The 23,231-nt window shown below is 50.3% G+C and overlaps 1 protein-coding gene across 5 annotated transcripts in view; it reads left to right on the top strand.

Moving 5' to 3' along the window:
- ZBTB7C (zinc finger and BTB domain containing 7C) overlaps nucleotides 1-23,231 on the top strand; it is a 352,094-nt gene that overhangs the window by 169,390 nt on the left and 159,473 nt on the right. For all 5 annotated transcript variants that reach the window (XM_027576934.2, XM_027576929.2, XM_027576930.2 and 2 more), the window contains exon 3: nucleotides 19,816-19,877. The gene's annotated coding sequence lies outside the window, so the exon portion shown is untranslated. The remainder of the gene's footprint in view (nucleotides 1-19,815; nucleotides 19,878-23,231) is intronic.

Here is a 23,231-nt window from a genome sequence, read left to right as displayed (position 1 = left end):
GCCCTATTGTTTGACCTTTCATGTTTAGGTCTATGATCCATCTCAAATTAATTTTTGTTGAGTGTGAAGAGGAGATAAAGGTTTATATTTTTGATACAGTTTCCAGTTGACTTAGCGGCATTTATTTAAACACCACTCTTTCCTCACGGAATTATGGTGGAGCCTTTGTCGTGACAACACACGAATGTGTCTGCTTCTGGAATCTGTTCATTGGCCTACTATCCTTGTACCCATAACAGTCTGCCTTATTACTGACACTTTATGGTAGTGGTCCTGATGTGCAGTAGTGAAATTTTTCCAGCTTTGTTCTTCATTATCGTCTCAACTATTCTAGGTCCTCTGAATTTCCATGTAATTTTTAAGTCACTCAGTTTCACATACACATTACACAAGCATGTGGCTAAATCTGTTGCACTTGCATTGAATCTATAAATCACATTGGAGAAAACAGACAACACTATTGGTTCTTTGGTTGTTTCAATCCATGAACACGGTATCTCCATTGTCTTTGCTTTCTCTCGGCATTGTTATATATTTCTTAGTATAGAGGTTGTGCTATATTTTATTGGGTTTCTTTCTTAGGTATGTATGTATGTATGTATGTATGTATGTATGTATGTATTCATTGTTGCTATTTAATTACTATTTAAAAATTCTTTGTCTTCCATTTGTTTGTTACTAGTCTAGAGAAAATACAGTTGATTTTTTATTATTGACCGTGTATCCAGCAACCTTGGTAACTTCATTTACTATTTCATGTCTTACCAAATGGTAAACTCGCTGGAGCAGGACAGCCCCAGCCCCTTCTGCAGAATGCTATGCCTCTATGAATACTCACTGGCTGTCCTGAGAATCTTCCCACTGCAGGAGGAAGGGAAAGAGGCATATCCTGGGGACCTTGGAGACCTTGATCACTGGTCCCGAGGTAGACATAAACCCCCTCAAGCTTGCTTCCCACCTCACTCTCAAGCTGATTTTCTGTTTTATTGCTTGCAGTCCCTTGCCAGCATTAAAATGGGTATTTGTCTCTTTGCTTAATGGCTAAGAGAATTCAGGCAACAGAGCAAACGAAAATCACCAGTGGGCCTGGAGGAGAGGAAATTTACACCACCCTTCTCCCCCCCTCTGAGGGATCTCAGCTAGGTTTCTGTGGGAGGCTCTGGCTTGGACCGGGCTATGTTGGCAGAAAGGGTGGCAATGACACTGAGGAGTGGGTGTGTGGAGGTTATTTTAGGCCTTGGAACACATAACACAACCAATCACCAAATATTCACCAAGGTCCTAATCTGGGCAACCCTTTGCTTGGTCCTCAATTTGGGATAAGGCAAGGCATACAGCACAGTCTCTATCTTCCAGGATTGTGCTATCGATAAGAAGTCAAAGCCCAAGCCACCCAAAGGGGAGGGGTCCCTAAACTGAAGTCAGGAGACCTGAGTTCAAGTTCTGGCTCTATCACCAACGAGCTTGAACCCTTCCAACATGTGCCTTCCCACTCTACATGGGCCTTGCTCCCAGTGAAATTCTACGGGGACTTAGTTGTTCTCTACAGTGCCATCCGGCTCTGAGGGTCTACCTTATTCACAGTCGAGAAGGGAGCATTCATGACCAGTGTCCAAGCGAGCAGTAGGAACCGTAAGAACAGTATATATTTAGCCAGAAAGATCAGTGTGAGTTGAGTGTTGGGAAGGGTCATGGGAGTGGTAGGTCTTGAGTAAGAGCTTGCGCAGGGGAAGAGTAGGGTGGGTGGTGAGGAGGGGGCCAGCTTCCCAGTGTGCCTGATGTTTTTGGGGGGACCCTTCCAGGGTACCCTCTCCCCAGAGGGCCATGGGTGCTAGGTACCACAGGAGATACCTGGAGCGGGCTGTGGGTGACTCTGCTCAGGCAATGCCAATGTCAACAACATGGTCAATTGTTGGCACTGCCCTTCTGCATCCTCCCATGGGGCTGTGTGTGGCGGGGTGGGGCAGGGCTGGGAAGCAGTGACAAAGGGCTCACAGACACACATACCCTCCTCTAAACCATAGTTGAGAACAAGGGCAGGCCTGGCAGAGGTGGGGTGCCCTAGCTTTCTTAGCATCAACACCCACCCCCCTCCCCCCAGCCCACTGCCACCTAAGTCTCTGACCAGCTAGCTCATCTTGCCTGCCTTTCCGGCCTGGCTGGGCTCCCTTTCTCTGCACCACTCTTGCCCTCACCCCCAGCTGTCTCAGCTAATTCTCCTTCTCTCACCTGGAAGGTTCAACTTGTCCCTTTGTCTCTCTCAATCTCCACCCCCCTGCCCAGGGGGTTCGGGCTCCAATCTTTCTCAACCTCCACAAGCCTCAGCAGCTTCCATTCTCACTACACAGGTGGACCCCCGCCCACACACCACCCCCAGATTCCAGCCTGCCCACCTGGCTTTGGGCTGCCTCTGTGCACATACTGTTGTCCCCAAGAGAATGCAAGACCACAGAAGGCAGAGTGTCCCCCTGTCCCGCCTCATCCCCAGCTCCTGCACCCCGTTCCTGATGCACAAAGTGGTATGGGAAGGAAGCATGTGGTCCCACCCTGGGGTATCACCCAGGTGAAAATCCCTGCTCTAACTCCCAGCTCTCCACTGACCTGCTGGCGACCTCTGACCAGGCGGGGACCTTGGGCAAGCCCCGCCTCGGGATGGGGAAGCGGTCAAATCACAAAGGAAGAGGGCAGGCTGGAGAATGGGGGAGCTGTACCCACAAAGGGTAGAGAAATAATTAATACAGAGAGTCTAGGTGACAGCTGGGGATGCCTTGGATTTATGCAGCAGCCTGGGCTTTTTCCAAGGAAAAAAATGGAACAAAGGCTGCTAGGAACTGTGATGTCAGTGAGGGACCTTGGCCCAGGGTAAAGAAGAGCTGCCTTTTAAACAGGCAGCTGGGTGACGGGTACACAGGTGTTTGTACAGTATTTTTATGCCTTTTTGTATGTCTAGAATATTTCATAATGAATTTTTAAAAGAAAGAGGTGCCTGAGGGCCAAGACAAAGGAAGTGACTCTGGAAAAGATGGAAGGAAGGGGCATGAGGAAAGACAGAGCCCCTGGATGTTAGGTGGAAGGAGAGGCAGGGTTCCAGAAAGGGGAAGGAAGAAGATGCACCAAAAACCCAAAGTCGTGACCGGGGCTCTGTCAAGAATTTGCTAGAGTGTGGACGGGGCTGGAGTCAGGGGTGATATCATCATGGGAATGGCCAACAAGGAGATTTGATCACGTTTATTAGGATACAAAATGATCCCCTCTGTGCCTGCCAGTCCCCTGGATTTTTATTTTGTGAATGCACTTCTAGGCATTTAGGCATGGCTGTCGGGAGAGGGTGGGGATTTCCTTTATCATTGTTGTTTAAAATAATCATTTAAAAAATAGGTAAATGTCCTTTTGAGCATGCCTGGTGTTCAGGATCTGAATCTCTGAGGAACAGATAAGTCATGTATCCTGGGGAAGAGGGGGCACCTTGGAGGGGGGATGATTTGCTTCATGAAAATGACATACTTAATAACAGAGCCTTGGGTGGGCTGAATGGGATTTGAGGTGTTAGGCTGTAGGGAGAGGGACGTTCACCTGCACGGGGGCATGAGCTTGTCCTGCTTTGAGCATGTCCACACCTGCGCTGGGCTCCCAGAGGAGGCAGCCCCGCCCCGGCCGCTCCCCCAGGGGAGGAGACACATGTGTTGCTTTTCAAGAGGAAAGGTCGGGGGTGGGGGGGGGGGGGGACGTGTGTTGGATGTCGACTGCCCTACAGGGAACCCACCCACTTTCTGCCTGCCCCCGAGGCCGCTTGGACCACAGGGCTGTGGATTGAGATTGCTCCTGGACAGAGGCTGAGTGGGCACGAGAGCGAGGCTGATGGCCGCTCTGGGCCAGGCTTCTGTGGAGACAGGGTATTTCTGATAACAGGATCCACCTCCTGCTAACCGGCATCTTTCTGCTGGAAGACTCTATCCTCATGACTCAGGGGATTTTAATATTATTTATGAGAAAACTGCAGTAGCCAGCTAGGAGCCGGCTCCTGGGTCTAGATTTTACACCTGGGGCCCGTGGCATTAGCTGTGTCGTCCCTGCCCTGCCTATGGTGGGTGTGGTGGTGTTTGGAGGAGCCTGGCGTTGAGTAAGAGTCTGTCCCTTCAGGCAGGGTTTGATCCACCCTCTTCATCTTGCCCAGGGATGTCGCCTGCGCTAGGAGCACTGGCCACACTGGGCCATTCCCCAGTTCACCAGCACTGCACACGTAGTGTGGTCTCAGACTGTGTCTGGGTGGGACTTTCTGACGTGTGAACCTGAAAGGGAGATGTGGATGAATCTGTGTCACCTGCGAGTATGAAAGTGTTCTTTGGTGGCTCTTCTGACAGATCTGACGGATCCCCTCAGTAGAGACTCTTGGAAAATCCCTGTGCCTTCAAGGTGGAGGCATTGCTTGCTGTGGACAGGGGCCTCCACTTCCTGTATGCGGCTGGAGTGGGGAAGCACCTCGAGTGGGAGTGGGAGCTGAGAGCTGTTAACAAGAGCAAGGAGAACTTACTAGAAGCTCCTGGCGCTGCCATCAGGGGCAGTGTGAGCACTGGAGAGGGGCCTCTGAACCCCAAAGTGAGCAGTGCTAGGAACTGCTGCCCAGGCAGGGTTGGGCAGTGTGGCAGGGAGCCCACGATGCAGTGGTGAGAGACGCAGGATGCGGTCTGGTTCACGCACCGGAAACCCCACCTAGAGCATCCCAAAGATCAAGGAGAGCCTGCCAGATAAATGTGGTGACTTGGCCACAGACATTTATCTCTGTCCCCTTTCTAATCATCCCCCATGCCCATGGCCTTAGGGAAAATGACAAAGCCCAACTCCACAAGGACAGGGAAGCAGGTGAGAAATGTCAGTAAGAACCGTGGAGGCTGAGAAGTCAATAGGGGGATGTTCACTCATGTAGCAGAGAGGACAGCTGGAACCCAAGCAGGGGTAGTGAGAAGAAGCCTCCAGAAGCATTCACTCTTGGTCCCACCCCAAACTCTCAAACAGGTCAGAAGCAGGAATTTTAAAAGATACTTCTGAAGGTGAGGTGAGGAACGGGTTTGAAAACATGGGAACTGGTTGAAAATCTGCATAATGGATGATCAGGCCACAGATCCCCTCCCACAACTTCTCCTCTCCTCCTTGGTCAAAGACTAGAGGTTGCTTTCCCAAAGGATAGGGCCCAGAGAAGTTCTGGACTCGGAGACAACTGGGAACAAGTTTGAGCACTTAACTCAAAATGAGAGAATTCATTTCTTTTTTTTTTTTTTTAAGATTTTATTTATTTATTTGAGAGAGAATGAGAGATAGAGAGCACGAGAGGGAAGAGGGTCAGAGGGAGAAGCAGACCCCCTGCCGAGCAGGGAGCCCAACGTGGGACTTGATCCCGGGACTCCAGGATCATGACCTGAGCCGAAGGCAGTCGCCCAACCAACTGAGCCACCCAGGCGCCAGAGAATTCATTTCAAAACTGCATCCTGGGTGCCTGGGTGGCTCAGTCGGTTAAGCGACTGCCTTCGGCTCGGGTCATGGTCCTGGAGTCCCGGGATCGAGTCCCGCATCGGGCTCCCTGCTCAGCGGGGAGTCTGCCTCTCCCTCTGACCTTCTTCCCTCTCATGCTCTCTCTCTACCATTCTCTCTCTCTCTCAATAAATAAATAAAAATCTTTAAAAAAAAAAAAAAACTGCATCCTGAGCGGTGGGACTTCCAGCACCTCTGCTCCTGGATTACTGAGAGCCCCGTGTCTGTGCCCCGGGCAGGGTGGCTTCAGGGCTGCCTCGCAAGCGTAAACTGATTGGCCCAAGAGGAAAAAAGCCCTCCTCATACAATGGATGAATGTGTGTGTGTATGTGTGCAAATGTATGTGTGAATATATATGTGTGTGTAGATGTATAAGGTGTATGTATTGTATGTATGTTTATATACGTGCGTGTGTATGTGCATGCATACATACAGTCCCCCAAAGACATGACCCCATAGAGAAATCACCAACTTATTAGTGTCTCACTCTTAAATATTAATATGGCCAAGTGTTACCTGGCATTTGTTAAAAAGAAAACTTGTAACATAGGAGAAGAAGAGAGAAAAAGAGAAAAAAAAAACCAAGTTAACAGAAAAAAAAAGCTAGAGTTAGTAGAGTCAAATCTAGGAGCAGAAGAAAACTTGAATAAAAGTGTAATTAAGGTCCTCAGAGAAGGAAGAGGAGATAATGCATCCATAAAATAAGAGCAGGGGATTGTAAAAAAGGAATATTAAAAGAATAAGGAACAACTCTGAGAAATTAAACATATGATAGCAGAAATTAAAAGTTCAGTAGAAGATTTTAAAGGTAGGGTCAAGGGACTTAGTCAGTAGGAAATGAGGACAACACTGTAGAAAGTAGGAAAGAAAAAAAAAATCAGGATGTTAGAAGCTCAATCCAGGAGGGCTGCCAGGAGGGCTTCCGGAAACAGCAATTCGTGAAGGTTCCCTGGCCTGAGGGATGCACACTTCCAGAGCACAGTGACCAGGAACAGACTCGCCCCAGGGCCCGTGACTGTGGAGTTTCAGAATGCTAGGGATAAACATCACACAACTTTCAGAGAGGAGAAAAGTGGGTTGTATAGAAAAGGTGGGGCACAGACCAGAATTGGGTTTTCCAGCAGCATCCCTGGAAGCTAGGAGACACTAGGAGAATGTCTTCAGCCTTCTGAGGAAAAGCGGTTTCAACTTAGCTTTCTGTTCACAGCCAAACAGGCTATCAGGAAGGAGAGGGGATGAAGTTGTTTCAGACAGGCATGGTCTCAGATGATGTCCCTCCTACGTACCCTTTCTCAGCAAAGTACTCGAGGAAGATTTGCACCAATGACACAAGAGAGTTAGCCACAAACAAGAATGGTATATGTGGGAGACAAAAGAATAGACCCCCAAAAATGTCTACATCTGAATCCCCAGGACCTTTGAAAATGTGAAGTTATAGGCAAGAGGCTATTTCAGGGTGCAGATGGAATGACAGTTGCTAATCAGCTGACCTTGATGTGGGAGGTGATCCTGGATTGTCCTGGGGAGCCCCGTGTAATCACCAGGAGACCTAGGAAGGGAAAGAAGGAGGCAGGCGAGCAGGTCAGAGTAATGCAGTAGGGGAAGGGCTCTCCCAAGGTTGCTGGCTTTGAAGGTGGTGGCAAGGAACCATGAGCCAAGGAATGTGGGCATCCTCCGGAAGCTAGAAAAGGCAAGGAAACGGATCCTCTTTTTCCTAGAGTCGTCGGAAGGAATGCAGGCCTGCCAACCCCTTGATTTAACCCGGTGAGACCCATTTCAGACTTCTGAACTCCAGAACGATAAGATAATAAATCATGTTGTTTTAGGTCACTTAGTTGGTGGCAATTTGTTACAGTAGCGATAGAAATGAATGCACTATGGGATCCAGGAAACAAGGGATTTAATTAAGAATTCCCAGGTGACAGCTGTGCAGAAGGCTCAGCTCCAGACTGGAGGGTGGGGAATTCTGGATGGAATGACTCTCTACCCGCCCCCCCACCGCCGCCAAGACCAAAGAGGAACTGACAGATTCCTCATGCACTGAGCTATTCGAGGAGGGATTTGAACAACTCTGGAAGTCAGTTTGTGTGTTAATAAGTGTTAGGTACATAGAAAGCCATTTTTAATACTAGGGGGAAGAATGCAAGAAAAGAAATATTATCAGGTGGCTCATCCGTGAGCAGTATCTGCACAGCCAGAAACATTGGAAACACTGACAATTGATTTAAGCAAAAGTAGTGGTGTCACTCTGTTGGAAAGATGCAGAGAACAGAAATGTGTCTTTAGCGGAGGTGGCATAAGAGAGATAAAACCTTAGCTTCCATTATGGGGTATTAACAGGCAACAGCCCAAAGTGGGAAATCCAGAAATAGTGGCATATAGCATATGCCATGAAATAAATTGTACCCCTCCCAATTCATATTTTGAAGCCCTCACCCCTCCTCCCCAGTGTGGCTATAGTTGGAGTAAAGAAGTAATTAAGGTTAAATGAAATCATTAGGATGGAACCCTGATCTGATAGGATTAGTGTCCTTATAAGAAGAGATACCAGAGAGCTCACTCTCTACTAAGAATACAGCGAGAAGGTGGTTGGTTGCCTGCAAGCTAGGAAGCAGGGCTTTCTCACCAGAAACCGAATTGGCTGGCACCTTGATCTTGGACTTCCCAGCCTCCAGGACTGTGAGAAATAACTGTGTTGTTTAAGCCCAGTCTTTGGCATTTTGGTATGGCAGCCCCAGCTGATGAACACAGCATGTTATTTAGAAATACGGCAGTAAAGAACGTATGAGAGCTAAAGCATTTGGGAGTGGTATCTCTGGGAACCAGGACTCAGTATGGGGAGAGTTGGAGCTGGGACTGCTATTTTTCATGGTTGGGCTTTGATTACCTCTGATTTTTCATCTCATACATATGTATTAGTTTGATCTTTTAAACTTAACCAATTAAAAAACACTAAAAGGGAATGTGTTGGCTTAGTAAATGAAAAGTCCAGAAGCAGGGTGATCTTCAGAAGTCATTTCTTCAAGCCTCCAGTTCCATTTTTCTGTAACTCAGTATTGCCCTCTGAACTCACGGTAACAAAATAGCTGCAGCAGCATCAGGCGTCGCATGCACCCTCCACATCTCTAAATATGGAGCTCTCTCCCCAAGAGGTCCCCAGCAAACATCTCCTTGCATCTTATATCGTAGAATTTGTCCAGTCACCATGACCAAGTTGCTGAGCTAAGCGAGTTGGCTTAAGCCGACCATGACCACCCTTGAAGCACACTGTCTATGGGTAAAGCAGGGGGTAATTTGGGGGAGGAATTGGGGGGTTCTCTTACCAAGAGGAAGGAGCAAAGAATGGTGAATGGCTCAAAATAGGAAATGTCCACTACAGATGTGTTCCTCTGGAGAGTACTTCTTCTCTTATGAGTTGTATATGCCTGCTAATACTTGAGATTGATTGATTGGTTGGTTGGTTTGCTCTGTGATCTGTGAAATAGGGAAGCCTGGATATAGGGAAAATGACTTTGATAAGGAAGGTTAAAAGGGGGATGGCATCCCATGCCATGTAAGGGATTTGGAAACATGAAGAATAGAAGGCAGAGGTGAGTCTATAGCCCCATCTTCTTAGGGGAAGTGTGCACTATTGTGACTCAGCTGGACATGGTATAAAATCACAGCCTCAGAAAGACTGTGTGATTGAGGGATGATTTCTAGACATTCCCCTGACTCCAACGTCTCTCCCCAGCCAACCTACCGCAGATACCTGAGATGATATCATTAGAAGCTCATCTCAGTGTAAGAAATTCCCATGACCTCTGGGAGGGTGGTGCATTTGGCTATTACCTGTCACAAAAGCTGTGGAGTTAGTTTGCCAAATCCTTCTCAGACAGCTGTAATGAGAAGAAGCCCGCGCTGTGGGAGGGGAAGCGGGGAGAGCAGCCAGAGGGGCAGGGCCCACTCAGCACAGGGGTGGAGGTGAGGACCCAGGCGGGGGCAGGACAGCGTCAGGTCCTTAGTCCCTGGAGAGTTAACCTTCACCTGGGTCTCCTGATAAGAGGAGCACTAGACGCTCTCGACATGCAGTCAACCATCTTGCCAGGGTCCCGGCTCTCTCTTCATTGTCTCTGACTGATGCCCACAGCTGGAGGACACTTGGGTGGGGCAGGAAGATGGCTGTCCCAAATGTCCACCCTGTGCACCCACAGCTGAGCTGAATGCTTTCCTAGAGGCAGCTGGCTTAGTTCCCAAACCTGTTTATGCCGGTGGAACTTGCTATTGTAATTATGCAATTTGATTAAGTATTATACAAACTAATTAAATAGCATAGCAAAAAGTCGGTGGGGGGGGGAGTTGTTTTCAATGAACACTAAGTTAAAGCTTTGGAAAGACTTAACAAGACTAGTCGTTTTTCCAAAATGTGGTTGGGTCAGGTGTGAATGAAGTAACTCCGAAAGGTCGGGGAAATATCCATTAAATCAAGGGAGACTTTGGCACTCAGATTATTTTGCCAGTGTATTTAATTTCTCATTCCAATTTAGAAAAACGGTAACTGGAAATTGTAGGCAAGGCTGTAGGAATGTGACCTGTACAAGAAAGACAATAGGGACCATTCCATCCAGGAGGTGCGAGGTTAAAGAAAAGGCCTTGGCTTTTCCATCCACAGTTTGGTGAATGAGTGTCCAAGCAGACGTGCGATGTGAGCTCAGAGGGCTGCTACCCGGGGCATGCTTGCCATGGCCTTCAGCCCCTGGAAACTCGCCCCCACCCCTCTGAATCAGGGGTATGCAGGGCGAGATTACATTCCGGGGCCACAGATGCTGAGTTGGCTGGGTTTCCCAGAGAAGGCAGGGTTGGAAATAGCCAGGGAAGAAGTCAGGGATGGCTTCAGCCCAGGCCAGTCCCTCTGCTCCCTCCCAGATGCTTCCCTGGGGGCCTGAGCAAGAAGCTTCAGTCCAGCCTCTACTCCCCACCCCCACAACTATCCGAGTGGGCCGGGGTGATTCCAGAGTTGCCAGGGACTCAAGCCTGGAGGTGGCTGGCATTTGGGGTTCTGTCCTCAGGGCTGCATCTGCTATTTCTCTTTGAACACACCATCTGCTCCAGCCAGACCTGGTAACTCACTGCCCTGATTATGCTGCGCCCATTTCTGTCTCTCCATCTTTGCTCGGACTCTCCTCTTTTTAGACTGCCTTTTGCCCCTACGGTCGGTATCTTCCCCTTCCTTCAAGCCTCTGCTTACTGTCTATTGCATCCAGGAAGCCTTCCCCAGTTACCCCCTAAACTTACTGAGTGCTCCATCCTCCTGCACTTAGTTTTTTTTTTTTTTTTAAGGATTTATTCATTTATTTGAGAGAGAGAGAATGCGCAGTGGGGAGGGGCAGAGGGAGAGGGAGAGAGAGAGTCCCAAGCAGGCTCCCTGCTGAGTGCAGAGCCTGTCTCGGGGCTCGGTCCCTCGACCCTGAGATCACCACCTAAGCCGAAACCAAGAGTCAAGAGTCAGACGCTCAACCGAGCCACCCAGGCACCCCGCTACACTTAGTCTTGATTGCCTTATTCTCTTTGTAAGATATGGGGGGATTTTTGGGGGGGTAAGTGGAGGTTCTCACCCAGGCTCATTGGCCAAACCACACCTCCCCCCCCAGCTATGAAAATAGAGTTCTTCTTGAGCCCCTTTCTGGATTTTATTTCAGACACTCTTACCCAAAAATGACCACCCAGCAGGACTGCAAAAATGGCACCATGAACAGTCTGCAGTGGTCACAGAGATTCAGGAGTATTTGCCTTGAAGATGACTTATAAGCTGACACGAGAGAATCAATGAACCCCCGAAGGGCTACAGGACCCCTCCCAGAGCCCTGGGTCCCTAGCACTAAGGGGGAAATTGCAGGCATTCAGTTCAACTCAGTTCTTCCCAGCAGCTTTAAATCAGAGGCTCTCTGTAATCAAGGTACTGGGTAGGGTAGAGAGGGGGTGGACAGGAGGCTCCAGAGACAAAGGATTCATGGTGGTACCTGCACTCCAGAGCCAATGGGCTGGTGGGGAGATGGCCACCTGCCTGCAGAGCTCAGATACCCTATATCCTAGACTCACCCGTTATTAAAACTGTATCCCATTTCCTTTGTCATTTGTGCTCTCTCTCTCTCCCCCTCTCTCTCTCACACACACACACAGTGCTAAGGGAAATGGAGCAATCCTGGCAGGTTTCCTGGAGGAGGTGGGATCTGCAAGGATCTGAGTGGGGAGCCTTGAGGGTTGGCAGGGCCAGACAGAGAAGTGCTTGCATTTCACACAGATACATGTCACGTTTCCTCTGGGCCCTGATAGGCCTGGTGGCCTCTCTCAGGATCATTTCTGATGCCTCCTCCTAAGAGGGGAAGCTGCGTGGTAGAGGCAGACCTCTCTTCCCTAAATGATGCCATGGAAGCTCTAGAGAAGAGCTCTGACTAGGTTTTCCCAAACCCCAAAGGTTGGGTGACACACTGGTTGACTAGGAACACCCCTTGGTGCCTGTTGTCCCTAGATCACGAATAGTATCCCCTCTCACTCTCAAAAGTGTCCCTACTGGGACAATAAAACGTATGGCTTCCCTACCCATGTTCCATGCCGGGTGGGAGTGGCCCGGGAAGGTAAGGGACAGGAGCTGGAGGGGACGATTGCAGAGGCAGCCTTCTCCCAGCGGCGTCCCTTCTGCTGTAAGCGTCCCTGTCCTCTTTCCAAACACCCACTACACCATCCACATTGCATCGGTATTATTGGCTCGGGTAGGTCATTTACGTATTCGTCGTCAACGTGAGGCAGAGTAGACAGTAGAGTTCAAAAGTAAAAAGTGAAATAAATCCCTTTCCTGGGGGTTACAACTTTCCCACCTGAGGGCGGGCTGGAAATGCCTTTTCTCTGAGAGAAAGGGAAGCTGGCATTAAGTTCCGTCACAATGAACACCAGGTGGAGATAGAACTTTCTGGAAAACAGGTTTAGCTAGAGGAAGGAAAGGGCATAACAGGACTCAGGGCATCAGGTCAGGGCCAGGGGCAAGACCCAAGAGGCAGGAGACGCCGCCGTCAAGGGGAAGCCTGTGGTCGTGAAGACAGAACAGGCCTGCCTCCCCATTTTGCTGTCTGGAGCTCTGAATGCCACCATCATCTGTCTGGTATCACTCCCTGCTCAGACTGACCAGGCCGTGCTCCCCCTGCCCTCTGCTTCCCCCTCCCAACGCTTGCCCACCGCCAGCCTCAAAATCCCAGCCGCACTTGACAGCAGAACTGGGCAGGCCGGGCTGGGAGAGCCACCCCCAGTGAGCTCAGGGACAGAGAACCATCTTGTTAAGCCCATGAGACGCCCCCATCTCATCTCGCCCCTGCAAGGGGAGGAGCTCTGCTGCCTTGCGCCCAGTGGACATGAAGACTGAACATGCTTGCTTTCTTTTCCTTGTGGTAGAGAAACCTTTTCCTTTTTCCAAACAAGAACTGTTATTCACTCTTATAAAACTGAATTTTCTTGGCCTGCCCATGTTGTGACTGAGAATCTCTTCTGCTTCACCAGCCAGAGAGCAGGGGGAAGGACCCCCCCACCCCCAGCCCAGCAGGCACCTTCCCCCTTCCTACCCTGGCAGTCGGGCAGGGGGCTGCTGGGGGCCAGCGGGTGGATGTGGGCAGCCACTGCCCACTCTCTCAGCTGCTCCAGGCCATTCCCTGCTGGCAGACCTTGCTCAGATTTGCCCAGCCCCAGGAACACTTCCCTGAGGCCAGAAAAAATAAAATGTGCATGACTGAACAGCCAGGCCCAGGCCGGGCAGCCTGACCAGGGAGATTGGGCCTTTGATCCCTGGACAGGCTCTCCTCCCCTCCCCTGCTTCCTCAGGCCAGGCCCTACTGTTGGCTTTGGCTCTGGTCTCGGCCCTCCCTCCTTCTTGGGAGTGTTTTAAGATTCGAGGCTAAGGTCACAGAAATTCGGACTTCTAAGGAGCCATGACCCCCAAAGCAGTGACTGAAGGAGGATTCGGTTGCCTTAGAGGATGCTGTTCCCAGCAACACACAAACACACACACTCCCCTCCTTTCTCAGAATCAGACCAGACCTGACTGCTTGTTGCCCTGTTGCTCGAGGTGGGATGGGCTGGACCTCGGTTCCAACACTTCCCGAGGCACCCCCATATTGTGCCCCCCGGGCCGAGGGCCTTCATTCTGCTTCGACCTCCCTGCTGCCCACCAAGGCTGCTTGGAGGTGATTTCACATACTTGCCACCCCATTTTCAGGGCACACTGGCCTCTTTGTCCTTCGCAGGTGGAGTAGAGGCTTGTGCATTCTGCTAGTTGGGGGCTCAGGGCCGAGCGGGCCAGTGTGCCAGGTACTCTTGGGGAGGCCCCTCAGAGATACGCTGTCTGGACTGTGGATGATGGTCCCCATGACCAAGCACAATGTCTCCCCCATGGTGTGTTACATCTGCCTGAATTCTGCTGTTTGCTCTGTTCAGCTAATACTTTGCTGGGGGGTTAGGGAGGCTCGCAGTCAGATTCTTTCCTTGCACGAGGAGAGTAAAAGGCATACGGATAATCACTACTGAATTCTGTAAATGTTTGTTGAGCACCTACGGTATTGGTGTTGGAGGTGGAGGATGGCAGGAAAAGACGGGGAGGGGTATGGGTTGCGGGCAAGGGGCTGAGTCTCTTTTTGATCCCCCTTTGGGAGGCAGGGAGGGTGAGGCAGGCACAGGGTGGCTGCTCAAGAAGAGTAAATGAAGGCTGAGTCACCGCCCCGTAGCCAGAGGTATCCGGGTTGCCGGGGCGCTTGGTCCAGCTGGCCTCCCCCCTCGGCCTCCCCACGCTGCCTCTGATAGTTTGGCTGGACACAAGATGTGGTTGTGCTTTACATTGGGAGGACTTGCGAGTCTCTCGGTTCAACTCTAAGTCCCCCTTGGGGGCGGGGGCAGACGCCCAGGGGGCCTTGGTGATGGCTCATGTACAGATCGGCCCTGAGTGTTGCGTTTTAGTGTGGTTGATCTTTAAAAAAAAAGTGATAGACTTGATTTTTTGGAGCACTTTCAGGTTTATAGAAAAATTGAGTCGAAAACAGAGAGTGTGCATCTACCCCCTAGCCTCGCCTTCCTCCCCAGACTCCCCTATTACTAACACTTTACATTAGGGTGGACATTTGTTGCAATTGATGAGCCGACATTGATATGTCATTATTAACTAAAGTCCATAGTCTACATTAGCGTTTACTCCGTGTTGTACAGTTTCATGGATTTTGAAAATGTATAATGACGTGTATCTACCATTGTAGTATCATAGAATAGTTTCACTGCCCCAAAAATCCTCTGGGATTCACCAATTCATCCGTCTTCTCTTCCCCTGGTGACCACTGATCTTTTCACTGTCTCTGAGTTTGCCTTTTCCAGAATGCCATATAGCTGGCATCATCTGGTGTATAGCCTTTCCAGATTGTCTCCCTTTTCATGGAGCTGACCTGCCAGGGGAAATCTGGTCTCACTGACTACACCTGAGAACACCCAGATGCCAGGCCCTGTGCTGCATGTTCCCTCCATGTTCTCATTTAATTCTCACTTCACCCCCCTGTGAGGTAGGAAATAGGTGCCATTATTCTGCCCGTTTGGCTGGGGGAAATCTGAGGTGGAGAGAGGTTAAGTCACTTGCTTAAGGTGGCATAGCAGGATCAGCCAAGCTCCAAACCAAAATGCAGGATGGCCTCCTGAGAGCTACAGGGCCCTGCAACAGAGACTGTGACCTTGCTGTCCCCAAGGGCACCCCTCTTGGCCTCTGCCCCTCCCTGTGAGGCTCATGACTCAAGGCTAGGAGGCAGAGCTGATCCCTCGAGTGTCACTGAGGGGATGAGAGGGCACTCTGCTTGTGCTAGCCACCGTACGGCATCAGAGAGCCCCCATCCCAGCCACGCAGGCTGGACACAGCCTGAGCCTACCCTCCCCCCAGTTAGGGCAGGTGTGTGCAGGCCTGAGCCTGGGAATCTGGGGACCCGGGTTCTGGTTCTGGTCTGCCCTTATCCTTGGCATGACTTGGGGTGAGTTATCTGCCCTCTCTGGGCTTGGGTGCCCTGGCTGTAAATGGAAGGATTTATAGGGCTCCTCCAAGCATGGACATCATATTTTTCAAAAAGCCAATGAAGACCCTCAGAAGAACAATACCAGTTTGTGTCACATGCTGATTGTAAGCGCTGTGGCAGCTCCTAGAAGACAAAGATTAGTGCAGACAAAAAAAAAAATAGATTTCATTAATTTGCATCAGCTCTCAAGGCAGTGTCTCTGCATCCCTTCTGATGAGAGGAAGGGTGTTTATCAACGAGCAGAAAGGCCATGAGAGGTCAAGGCCATGTCTGCAGTAGGCTCCAACCTGTACCCAGTCCAGGGTTTGCCCCTCTGTGGCGTCCAGGGCCACTGTGGCCTGACACCCCCGGGCCTTGGTTCATTTTGGGCATCAACCCTCACTGTCCCCAGGCCATGCTGTCCTCTGGCTGGTCCCTCCTGGGTGACATTGTGCAGGCTCAATTTCATACTAAACTCACGGGCTCTGCAGGAACAGTGGGGGAAAGCACTACTTCTGAGAAAGTTACTCAGCTTCCCTGTGCCTCCATGTTCCCGACTTTCAACCATCTTGGTGGGAGTTTGCATGCAGGAAACACACCTTTTCGTGTCTGCATCCTCAGAGGGTAGCAAAGACCCTGGGATATAACAGGTGCTCAATAGATGAATTGAAGCTCTCCTACCTGCCTGACAAACGAGTGGGAACATACTCTCGTAATCAGAAAGCATCACAAATATTCGTTAATATTAACTCCTACTAACGCTAATGTTAATATTAGGATTGGGTTGTGAGTCACACGGTTCTGATTCATACGTGGTCTTCTTCTTGCTACTAAAAGCCATGAGTGATCTGGAGGTGGGAGCGTGGGCCGATGTGGGCCTCCCGCCTTCTGGTGTCTGTCAGCACTTGGGGCAGAAGGAAGAGGCGACGAGGAAGAAGGGGAGGATGTGGGATGGCGCAGTCTGGTCAAGGGCCAACTGTTTCTCCTCACGACAGCAAGCTGGAGCCAGACCCCTCTTCTTGAATGCTGCTTCCTTCTCGCCTTGGGGAGAACCAGCAGCATCTGCCCGCAGAGGCCTGGCTCTTGACAGACCATGCCGGCCAGTCGTGGAGCCAAGGGCTGGGGAGACGTAGCCTGGATGCTACCCTTTGGCCCGTTTCCAGCCATTCCTGGAGATTCGAGAAAACAAGTCATTAGTCCAGAGTGTTCCTTAATGATCTAATGAGGGAGAGTGAGGCAGCCAGATTGTCGGGTTTGAGAGCCTCCAGGTCAGGGTCTGCGAAGGCACCTGAAATCATTAAGGCCCTTCTCCTGGCTGCTGGGGCACTCCCACATTTGCTACCCAGAGCTGCAGGGGTGTCCACCACCTGGGAGGATGGGTAGGCTTGGGGGTGGGGAGTAACGGTTTGCTCGGAAGGTTGCTAACTTCACATGCTTACCTCATATCATAATTTTATTTTATTTTAAGTTGGAGGCAGCTTAGCGATCACTCCTTCCTTTTACAAATGAGGAGATACAGGCTCAGAGAAAGGCAGAGGCTTGTCTGGAGCTCTTGTAGGCCTCCTCTTGCCTCAGGAGCCTGGATTTTTCTCCCCTTTTTTCATTTTTTCACTTGCAACACTGTTTTTTGCGGTTTTAAAAGCACATTCCAAGAAAAAAACTCAGGACCCTGAAAAAAAAACCGATCCACGCTATTTATTCACTTTCACTTGGAGAAGCTGTTAGTTCTAATGACCTTTCCAAATTAATAAAATCTGTAAATGCTCAATTGTTTATTGCACATATCAAGTTACACCTCTAAGTGACTGGAGGCACCTACTTGCCCACCTGGAATTCGGAGCTTCAGGACTCGGCAACCTGCAGTCATGCTTTCCACCCCAGGCAGGGGGGTTGTGGTCAGAGTCCCTGGGAAGGGGTGCAGGGTGGCTGTCCCTCCAAGAGCCTTGAGGGGATGGCCCGTGGTATGCTCAGCTCTGAGTTAGGGCCGATGGCAGACAGAAAAGGTCAGTGATAGTCCCTATGCAGGGGTCCTGCCAGGGATGTATCGAGAGAGGCAGGACTTCTGGATGTGAATGTAAGTTCCTAAGCAAATGCTTGATTGCAGTCTGCAGCATTCAGACACAGCGGGATGGGGAGCATCTGGAAGGCATCATGGAGGAGGCGGTCCTTGATGTGGACCCCCTAGAAAGAGGAGGAGCAGGTCAGGTGGACAGCACAGGAAGGGCTTTCTAGGCAGGGAGCATAGAGTAAAAGTGAGAGTGTGTCCTCAGAGCCTATGCACCCGGAGGAGGAAGCAGGCAGAGGACATGATGGATGGGACTGGTGGTGGGGTGGAAGGAGGCCACGTTCTGGAGGGTGCTGGTGCTTGGACTTGAGGAGGTGGGCATAAGCAAATCCTGTTTCTCAATGCTCGGCCACCTCCAGCTGACGCAGTGCTGCGCCAACACCACACTGACGAGCCATGGGGTTCCCTGGCCCAGAGTCATACTGTCCACTTCGTCCCTGAGTCCTGGTGGCAGCCTCCCTGGCTGAGCTTGTGAATGACACAGGCTGCTTTGGCTTCCAAGGTGAAGATGGACCAAAGTCTCGCTGACTGTGTATGTTGTACTACTAGTGGCAAAATATACATCACAAACTTTATCATGTTAACCGTATTTAAGTGTGTAGTTTAGGGGTGTGAAGTGTATTCACGTTGCTGTGCAGCCATCCCCAGCAGCCATCCCCGGGACTCTGTCACCTTCGCACAAGGAAACTCTGTCCCCACTGAACACTGACTCCCCATCTCCCGTCCCTGCAGCCCTTTGTGATCTCTCTCCTACTTCCTGTCTCTGTGATATCAATCTAAGTGGAGTGATACAGTATTTGTCTTTTTTGTGGCTGGCTTATTTCACTCAGCATAGTGCCTTCAGGGTTCATCCCTGCTGCAGCACGTGCCAGAATTTCTTCCTTTGTATGGCCGAATAATATTCCATCGTATGCACAGACCACATTTTGCTTACCCATTCTCCTGTCAACTGACACTTGGGTGGCTTCCATCTCTTGCCTATGGTGAATCATGCTACTGTGAACATGGCCATGCAAGTATCTGGTTAAGTCCCTTGCAGGAGGATTTTGAGCTTTTTAAAGAAAAAGTGCTTTGGGCTTTCGAATGAGCAGGCCGTCTCCCCAGGCTAAGACTCTGGTGCCTTGAGCAGAGCTCCGGGTTACACTCTGCCAGGCACCCAGACCGAAGGCTGGACTCCGGCGTGCACGGCCGTCCCCACGCCACGCTGGGCGGCTTCGGTCCGCGTGTTAGCCAGCTTCGAGCCTCTTTGCCTTCACTTCTCATCCCAAAACACATCAGTCGTGTTGAATTTGTCCCTCACTGAGGTAGCAAGCGCTCTGTGCTCTCACGCGGCAAGTTCTTTCTCCCACCTTCTAAAATGTATTTAGCCGCGACTATAAAAGCCAAGGGACATCTCTCATGCCCAGGTCTCCCTTCTTGTCCTCTCTCCTCCCCTCCCCTGCTCCCTCCAAAAACCCACGTGTGCTGCTGAGGAGCTAAAGGGCATCCTGTCTCGAAGCATCACTACCTCTGGGCATTAATTGCCTCTGCAGATCCCAAACTCACTTAAAGCGCATTAAAGTGGTGACACACTCAGGCAGAAAGGCAGGGGAATTCACAGTTCAGGTTGGCATTGTCATTAACTCAAGTCTTTGGTGTCATCTCCCTCCCGCACTGAACGTCCCGCCTGGCCTTACAGTCAACCCCCGCAATGCATTTTCTGGCCTTTGTTGGTGTGTGTCAGCTCTTGAACATTATTTAAATGTAGTTTGGGGCCCATGCATGCAATTACCATTGTGTTATTATTCAGAGCCAGATTGTTAAGATTCAGGCAGCTGTACAAGGAGATGCCCTGTGCTGTGAGGTCCAATTTAGGAGGGCCTTCCGAGCCGGCGCGCCGGGTTGCTAGGCAACCCCATGCTACAGAAGAGGAGGCCTCACTCCGGAGTGGGAAGAAGCCCAGCGCCTTCAGGGAATTGAAGGCAGTGGTCAATCTGAGACTGGCATGGCGCCGCGGAGGGGGAGGGAGGCGCGTGGGGAGCCAGGGGCGCCCACCCAGCTAGCACACAGGGTTCCTGGGAGGGGAGAGTGCTGTGTGGAGTAAGGAGGAGAGAAGGTGCAGAAGCCCGAGGTCGGCCAGCAAACTGCTGAAGGATACCGGAGCAGATGCTAATATGCTTCTCCATCCCTTTCTTCTCTTTGCAGGAAATGAGCAGGTTTGCAGGGAAACTGCTGGCCTGAAATTTAAGAGGAAGGCGTCATTGCTTGTGAGTATGAATTTTGCTTTTTTAGGTCTATGGTTTGACACTGTTCCTGGCAGTGGGCGGGTTTCCCCGTCTGGGGAAGGGGGCATGACCTTGATGGAATCGGCTTTTGGTTCTGGAAGGTGTGTCCGGCTGGGTGGGGCTGGACCCAGGAATGTAAGGCTTCCTTGGAGTGGAAGGTGGATGGTTGGAACCCAGGCTCTGCCCTCCCGTTGGCTCAGGAGAGTCGCTCCCTTGTGGTTGGCTGTTGTTTGAGGGAGAGCAGGACTCCTGGAGGATAAAGGAAGATGTGCATTTTTTTGGCCCTGGAGCCACACACAGTTTGTACACTTCTGAGTTTGCTCAATAGGTTGGCCCTATTTAGAACCGCAAATTCTCATGCAGGCCATTTAACAGTGTGTTCAACTAAGAGCAATCATACAACCCAATCCATTACTCTGGCTGAGAATATTATTAATCGCCAGGTGCCTGGCGCTGTCTGCTGGCTCTAAGAAATAACAAGAGGAACAGTGGCCTAGGCTCTGTTTTGGAGGCACTTTCGATCCAGTGTGGGAGGAGAAGAAACCCGCAGATGAGGTTATTAAAGACCCTAATGAACGAGCGTACGGTCCACTCTGGTGCACACACCACAGCCAGAAGGGCTGGTGACAGGAGTGGTTAGGGCACACTTCCTGGGGACAGGGGGACTTGAACTGGGAGAGGCTGATGGAGGAGGGAAGCCATTCCAGGGCGGAAGGAACAGGTGCCAGGATGGGAGCACCCGAAGGCCTATGTGGAGGGTGTCACAGACATGGCTCTGAAGGGGAGGGAAGAAAATGCTGGTAACGTTGGGCCAGACCAGGTGGTAAAGGGCTGGAAGTGGCTTCATGAATGGTCAATGTGCAAAGCATCAGGACGGAATAAGGTTTCCCTCATTTGTGTAAATAAAATTGCGTTTCTGCCAGTTTGTCTGTGACTCACATGAAAGTGGCCGCATGGATTTTTCACCAAATTTGAGGTTGTGTTTGAGAAGAGTACAGACACAGGATACGTTATAGGAAATTCACGTTGGGGATCTTCCCTAGATCTCTGAGAGAGAGAGGGAGAGAGAGAGAGAGAGAGAGAGAGAGAGAGAGAGAGAGAGAGAGAGAGAGAGAGAGAGAGAGATGGCCTTGTCCAGACAGCTGCAGCTGAGGGCCACCAGAGGCCCATGAGATCAGTGAGGAGGCCCTCTGAGCTCCAAGTGGACAGTCACCAGGACAGTGCTCCCAATGTCCACTTGCTTTTCTCTGGAGCTGCTTCCCACATACAGAGCTCTAGGTACGATGCCCAAGATGAGGGGCAGCTGAGATTTATTTATTTGACCAAGGGTAACTATTTCTTCCAAACAAGCAGGGAAAGCTAGCATGTCCTAAATCTCAAGAATCACAACCAGTATTTATGTTGCATTACCAGCTTGCACCGCACCTGACAGGATCGTCTTGTTTGAGCTTCACAGAGGCTCTGTAGGTACTGCCATTTTGCAGGTAAGGAAGCTGAGGCTGGGAATAACTATTTCTCTCGAGTTCACTAGCCAGTAAGTGGTAGAGCTGATGTTCACGCTCTCTGCTGCACATAACTGGATATCTGATTGTGGGACAGGCCTGCTGAGTCTGCCCCTGCCTCCTGCTCACTCACCCTGGAGAAGAAGAGTATTCGTGTCATCCCACAGGGGTCTGGTTGTGGGAGCTCTCTGTTCTGGCGGGCCAGCATTTTGCTGTGCTGGCTTTCATGGGGTGTATTGTGTCGACTGGTGAGCTTGGGCCAGGCAGGAAGGTGGTTATGGTTCTACCCTCAAAGAGGAAGGCTCATGTGTGTTTCTACCACCTCTGGAAAGATGCAAGAGGGCTCCATTTGGAACTGTTGCTTGGCTGATCTAGGTTGGGTTCCCTAGAAGCAGAGCTTGAGACAGAGATTCAGGGACATGTGCTGTACCCAGGGAGCGCTCTTAGGGAATACTTGTCAGGGAAAGCGGAGGATGTGCCAGGGCCTGTGTCTTTCATTGGCTTGATCCATGTGAATTGCAAAGCACTGATATCCGCGACCTGGCAGCAAGGGGCAGGCCTGAAGTAACCCCTCATTCACCCCCGCATACTCCCAGAATGGTGCTGCAGGTGTAACCTCCAAGGCATGCCCTTGACCAAGAGCAAGGGTCCGGAGAACATCACAGGTGAAAGCAGCTGGGGAGGAGGTGTCCCAGCCAGAAAAGTGGATCTGAGTGGGGCCTCGGTTGCATCTACTTCTGTGCCTGTGAACATCACTATCGTGAAGACAGACAAATGTGGTTTTCACCTGACTTGGCAGTAATTTTCATTGTAGTAAGGGTGCATTTTAAGGGTATAGGTATTAAAATAGACATCATGAGTAGCAAAGTCTGTTTTCACTGAAACAAGTATGTGCTTTTTTAACCGTCATTTTATTCCTAATAGGTCATACAGTCCCGTGACTCTAAATTCAAAAGTACCAAAAGGTATACTGTGAAAAGTCCCCTTCCCACTTCTGTCCGCAAGCAGCCTGCCTCCTCTCCTGGTGAGCACCAACATTACCAGAGTTTGGGATTACTTTCCAGGGATAGTCTATGCACACCAACAATGGTGTGATGTAGATTTCAAAGTTTTGGGGAGTCTGATACGGTACAGTAAGATAAAAAACAAAAACAAAACAAAAAAACACTCAGGAGTCAGCAGTTGGGGCTCTTTCTTCTGAAGTAGTTGAGCCAAAGTGTGCCTTTTCTTTGGAGAGAGAGAGCAACCCACCAAATCAGCTCTTAACGGAATGTTCCAAATGCATACAAACTTGACAACCATTTCCAAACTGTTTAAAGTTACTACACATACAATTGATGTCAGAATTGCAAATTATTACTACTTCCTCATTAAGGCAAATCATCTATAAAGAGTTTGAGATGCTTGAAATTCTCAAATATTTAAGATAATGTAAAATTTTGCTAAATTCACTATTTAGTTCCAATTATTCCAGTCTCACTGCATTCATTGCCCAATGTCATTTGCATATTGTTTGATGACTTGCCGAAACGGGTCTTGTGGCCCGTGTGTGTTTAGATGCACCTTAGTGTCAGCACCTTGTGAATTTTCACCATGGTTTCCTTTTATGGAGTCCCTACCATGATTTAGAGGTGCTTTCTCAACATAGGAGCTGGTCAGTGATGGAGGAGTCCCCTCAGTCGGGAGCTCCCTGTCATAGGAGGTGAAGGGGTAGCTGGGACATGTGTCTACAAAGTTACACAGGAAATATACCCTAGGTGCTGGGCAGGTTGACTACTCAGGCCCTTCATTGCTCAGCATCTGGTCTCTGGAGCTTCATTATTATTATCGCCTT

Source organism: Zalophus californianus, chromosome 14 (assembly GCF_009762305.2).
Source record: "Zalophus californianus isolate mZalCal1 chromosome 14, mZalCal1.pri.v2, whole genome shotgun sequence".
NCBI lineage: Eukaryota > Metazoa > Chordata > Mammalia > Carnivora > Otariidae > Zalophus > Zalophus californianus.
This window is presented reverse-complemented; position numbering and strand designations above follow the sequence as displayed.